The sequence below is a fragment of the Cyprinus carpio genome, chromosome B20, assembly GCF_018340385.1.
Source record: "Cyprinus carpio isolate SPL01 chromosome B20, ASM1834038v1, whole genome shotgun sequence".
Classification (NCBI taxonomy): Eukaryota; Metazoa; Chordata; class Actinopteri; order Cypriniformes; family Cyprinidae; genus Cyprinus; species Cyprinus carpio.
In genome coordinates, this window is record NC_056616.1 from 29,882,681 (window position 1) to 29,888,989 (window position 6,309).

At 37.7% G+C, this 6,309-nt stretch overlaps 1 pseudogene; it reads right to left on the reverse strand.

Annotated features, from left to right (window-relative positions):
* Positions 1 to 2,529: 2,529 nt before the first annotated feature.
* Positions 2,530 to 5,907, reverse strand: LOC122140990 (annotated as a pseudogene).
* Between the last annotated feature and the right edge of the window lie 402 nt (positions 5,908 to 6,309).

A 6,309-nucleotide genomic window follows, 5' to 3' on the forward strand; every position in this document is an offset into this window, starting at 1 on the left:
ATGACAAAAATCCTAACAAAATATTTAAAAGTCACATGCTTCGGTAAACATTAATAATGCTTAAAACATGATAGTGCATCGCAGCCATTGTCCAGCATGTACTTCATCATCACGTTAAAATTAAATACAGAAAAACCAATGACTTCGCTGGGAATCTGGGTTCGATTCGTTGGCAGCAGGGCATTGACATTAGCACTATAAGCTCACCAGTAAGGTTACCATTTCCATACTTGCTATCCTTACAGCCACCAGCAGGGGCTGAAGATATCCAGATCTGACTCAGCACCTGCTTCTAACAGCATAGCAGCTGCATCAGTGTTTCCGTTTCATCATAGCTGAGTACAGGAGCTGTGGGTGCGGATGATCTTCTTCATACATATTTGACCAATCATCTGACAGCTGTGCGGTGACGTCATATCCCGCCTCAGTTAATGTTTCTCAAAACATCATCTCTGTTAAGGGTTCTGCAGCCAAACAGCACTGATGCCGGAATGTGGTTGAGAACCAATGCCTGACTGCCAAGTAGAATGCACTGTCAAGGGTCCTCAATAAGTATTGGAAAAGCATCGTCCAGAATAGCATCAGTGATTCAATTGTAACGTTATGAAGTGACAATAAATTTTTTTACGCCAATATAACGCAATAAAAACACAAAAATAATGACTTTATTCAACAATTTGTCTCCTCAAATTGCAAAATAGCTCATATTATCCAAAATGGCACTACACTGATGCGGAGAGACACAGAGGAGACAAATTGTTGAATAAAGTCATTATTTTTGTTTTATACGCATACAAAAGTATTGTTGTCACTTCGTGAATGTTATGGTTGCAACCAACTCATCGCAGATGGACTATTATTCTGACGACGATTTTCATACTTTTCTGACCTTGACAGTGTAATTTACTTGGCAGTCTATGAGACAGTATTAAATTGTGTTCCCGAAGATGAACAAAAGCTTTTACGGGTTTGGAACGACATGGGGGGTAAATGAATAATGACACTATCCCCTGTGCACTATCCCTTTAAATCAATAAAATGTGGAGGATTCACTCAGTTCCTCCTCACTTCCCCAGAAATGCAACAACCACTTAGTTTGGCTAAACTTAAACAATTTATTTAAAACAGCAAAAATCAAAGAAACAATAAATATCACCGGGACAGGGCCTGGCCAAAACAACAAACAAAACAGCAAGCTAACTAAGAGGGGAGTACTAAATACCTATCCAGGTTAAAAAAAAAAAAAAAAAACAAAAAAAAGACAAAAAGAAAAAAAAAAAAAAAACAAAACCTTGCCTTGACTCCCTCACTAACAAAACAGGGATAATACATGGAGTACCAAAAAAACTGGGCAAACCTCTCCCTACAGATTCAACTAATCCATAACGTCATAAAAAAAACATGATCAGTACAAACCTGATAACACACACTTAACAAAGAAAGTAAATTTAAGTAAAGTTACACACACACACACACACACACACACACACAAACAACTAATATCAGCACACACTGCTGGTCAACAGGAATACAACTTACACTTGGACGTTATCATTCAACAGATAACTATTAAGTCGACAAATCAACAGACAAAGAATTGAAAAAGAAAAACCCCAACAACCAAGTTCCTGGAGCAAGGGGAGAAAGTGAACCTCTCCAAGCCCCGGTGTTTTACTGTTGTCCGCTTTTGAGCAGCATCTCTCTTGTCAGCACACCACTCGCTGATGACCGACCCCCTGTGGGCCAATTTGCAACTGCCAAGCAAACATGGCTGAGATAGAGGGAGAGAGAGAGACGCACACCGGAGGTAACATACATAACCCCACCATTCTATGGCATGGAAAACGCACTTACAATCAATGACATATTTTTAATATTAACACATACCTCCTAGGTGATGTTAAGCGTTCTAATCCCTCTCTTCCGCAGACATTGAAGAGCCAGCACCTAGTTCTGACATTAGTTCTAATATTGTATGTTCTGAATCATTTTATCTCTGTATATACTATAGACAGATTGAATATACTTTATTTAACATGTATTGAAAATATTCACCGATACGAACAGAAAATAATTATGCTAAAATGATTTCAGGATCTCAAGCATTTTAAATTTTAAAATAATTACACTATAATCCGTAACAAAATATTTTAAAGTCAGAAGCTTCGGTTAAACAATTAAGAATTGCATGCTGTTCATCTTCAAATGATTCACCGTTCATAACTCAAAACTTGACTTAGATCAGTCTGGTAGAGGAAGAGCATCACGACTATGCCACAGTCTGGGATGCTCGTTCTCGCCTACCAGTTGTGACGACTCTTGGAGTCTGCACAGATGTCATCAGTGTGCAAGGAGAGAGAACTGATATAATGAAGAGGTGGTTTGTGCGTTTCACGTGGGTGAGTTCCATTCATTTGTTAAAAATCAGAACAACTAACTGCAAATTAAGAGATTATAAAAATCGTTTCTTACATGCCTTCTTTTCCACTATGTTGCCCCGAGTCTTTGGTTGCTGTCTAGAAGTTCAGTTCATTCGAGAGCAGAGTTTAACATGACCAGCACATAGTCAAGTAATGTGTCTATGATGGGTCCCCCCCAGCTGCTGGCCTGAAGGAGTAGAGGATGACTTTCCGCAGTCCAAAACTGTAAGTAAAGAAATAAAAGCGAGTTAGATCTTATTCCCTAAATAACTACCTTTCAATTAATTAAATAGAATATAAATAATAGAAAATACTATGATTATTTTTTTTTTTATAAATAATACATTATTATTGGTAAATTATCATTGTTGTTAAAATACTAAAAGAATACATTATATTAAAGCATACAGTGACAGTTTTATAAGACATTTTATATGACAAAATCTATACCTCTACACAGTATCCTGATGTTCATCATTAAAAAAATACATTGTCTTCTGTCCATTTCGTCTTGGTTTAATGGGGGGGATGATGATTACTGAGCCATATTGACCGTTTCACAACATGATATGTGCATCGCAGCCATTGTCCAGCAGGTACTTTCATCATCACTTTCGGTACTTCATACAGAAAAACCATATCATGCTGGGGAAGCTGGTTGGATGAGCCTTGGCAGCAGGGCGATTGACATTAGCACCATGCTTCACCAGTAAGTGTACCAATTTCCATACTTGCTACGATCCTTAAAGCAACAGCCACCAGCAGGGGTTGAAGATATCCAGGGTTTGGATCAGCACCTGCTTCTAACAGACATAGCAGCTGCTCCTCAGTGTTTCCGTTTCATCACAGCTGAGTACAGAGCTGTAGTGCGATGATCTTCATACATAGTGACCATCATCTGACAGCTTTGCATTGACGTCATTGATCCCGCCTCAATTAATGTTTCTAAAACATCATCTCTGTTACGTTCTGCAGCCAAATGAAGAGGACTGATGCCGTGTGTCTCACTTTGACCGTGCTAGTTTCTGGGGATTAGCATTGGCAACAATGCTGAGAAAGATGAGGGACTGAGTCATATTTATTTCTTAATCAGTACTTGACTACAAAGTAAAGAAAAGCATAAACACCTATACCGGTTGAGTTAGACACACATGCACTGTAGAGGGGTTCATTTAGGTGATAATGACTGGCTGAGCTGTCACTTTCCACCTATTACATGGCTTATATGCCAATAAATATTTACAAAGCTAATCTTCACGGGTTCGACCCCCTCTATAACTTATTACTAAGTCTTACCATGTATAGGGCCTGTATTATCATAGCGCTTCTCCCAAAAAAAAAAAAAAAAAAAAAAAAAAAAAACACTCTCAAATCCATTTAAACATGTTATACAGCCAACAGCATGATACACATCTTGTGTTGGAGCCATCAGTTTCACAATACTTGTCAACTTATTTGTTTTAAAAAAAAAGGAATCACGTTTAACATTTGAACAGTGAAAACTACATTACCCATTTACTTCAAAGAAAGCTCCACCAATCAGAGAATCACAATGAGCAAAGCAAGTCAAAAGAACAATTTAACACCAAAAAATTTTCCCATGAAGCACTGCACAATCTCGTATGCTCTCAAAACACTTAAATATACATGCATATTTGTTGCAATAAAAAGAAAATATAGTGTTTTTAACAACCATTTAATTTTTTTCCATCGTTTTTAATTTGATGTAATTTGCAATGCTTTATGGGATTGTAGTCCGTTTCCCTCATTAAACCCATTAAGTACATAGACTTGCACTGCAACCTTTGGTCCTTAGCTCCTTATTTAAATACTTTTTTGTTTCGATTAAAAGTTTGTAATGTTATGATTTCACTGTATAGCTGTATGCTTTGGTTTATAAGTCAGAAATTTTTTGATCACAGAATTCCATGATTAAATATTCCAAAGACGCATGTGATACAGGATAAATATGAAATGAACTGTATAGGCCTTCTAACCTGTCTCATGACCATTCTTTTGCCGCAACATGAATAGGGAAGTAATCCAGTTTTGTTGGCTTTGTTAACATCAGCTCGTTTTGACACAGAGTTATCTCCAACAACTTCAGCATGACCATTCTTTAGAGGCCTCAAACAATGCGGTTGCATCATCATTTGCCTGGGTATGTACATTCCCAAAATGCCTAAAGAATAGATCACATAGGTCAATGCTACTAGAATAAAACTGAGTAATTGATACTTTTTTTATATTCTGTTTTTCATCCAAAAAAATTCATACACAAAAAACAAAATCTTACCTTTATATATTAGGTAGTTTAAGCTCATCAACAGCATTACACTGAGCAGCTGTAACAGAGCGTCAATGCCATAACACATTTCTGGCCCACAGCTTTGCCCCTGCATTTATCAACATCTTACAGATCTTTAACTTTTTGTTCCTCACTGCTTCATGTAGTGGAGTCCCACCTTGAACACAGGCTTTTCCTTGGTGAAGCTCCAAATTTCAAAAGAAGCTCCACTATCTCTCGTCATTACGCTTTCTCACATGCGTTAAAATCAGAGTGATTATTCAGACCACTTCCTGGTCATTATTTGTTGACAGATATCATGCTAAAATGTTTACCTTTGTACAGTTGGCGTCTCCCACTGGTTTGTTTTTGCAAGGTTAGGATCAGCTTTTTTTCCTCTAATAGGTTGCTTGACACAAGAAACATGTTTGCGACCCACAGCCAGCTGAGCGGTGTTTTGACTTCTGTTTGTTTGTTTGTTGATTGCATCTGGTTTGGCTGTGGGAGCGATGGAATACAACTGTGATTTTTGAGAATGGGATTCTGGACATCATAAAAAAATGATTCATTCATCACCTTTGAGCAAAATCTTAAGGCACTCCACATGGCCATAGTATAGCAGACTCATGAAGCGGTAACCAGCCGTGGTCTTTTATTGGGTCATCAAGACTTTTTAGATTTTTAAATGAATGATCTCTTGTAGAGCGTTTGCATCCCCTCTCCAAATGGCCGAGAGAAAAGGGTCTAAATCACTGAAAGAACAAATATGCAAACAAATTTTAGAGAACAAGAATCTTAAGGGCTGTTATCTCAGTGGATGATTTTGCTTTTTGTTCAAAATGTATGGTAATTGTTGACCTATTTTCATTTTCAGCGATTATTTCAGTAAGTTACATTCTTATGCCAGTAGGTGGTGATATGTGATGAGATTATGAGTGAGTCATTGACTCGTTCTTTTTGGATACAAATGATTGTTCAAAAACATTAATTCCATTCAGGAAGGAAACAATATGGTGTTTGGAACATTCGGAAAGTGGAGGGATATTCAGAAAAACAGCACACACACACAAATTAAATGAAACTGGTCTTGCCACTCACTTCCCAGTCTCACAGTCTCTACTGTGACCTGCAGGTGTCCATTGTGCCTTGTCCAGGCAATCACCTTTTCTTGTCTTTACTGAAGAAATGATTGTGAAACATTTTCTGTCAATTTTCGCACAGATATTCTCACTGAAAGGAAAGACACAGCAACAAGGTTTTTGATATATTTTGCAAGCAGTGGCATAGGCAGAATTTTATTTTGGTGAGCCTCGGCAAAAGTGAGTGGGCACCTAGGCAAACTAAAAGACGGAGTCCAAGTGTAACGCAAATCCAAACCACAGGGTTATAGCAATATTGTAAATATTTTATGTTTTAAACCAGGAAGGCGAGCTAATGGATATCACACAAGCAACGTGCAAACTTTGTGCACAAGTTTTATTCCGGTGAACCCTTAAATCTCAGTCAATTCACCAGAAACTGAAAGTAAAAACGTACGGATCTTTAGGCATCTGACGCTGCATAATGTGCATATTCTCTCAGAGATTAATCTACTTCATATGC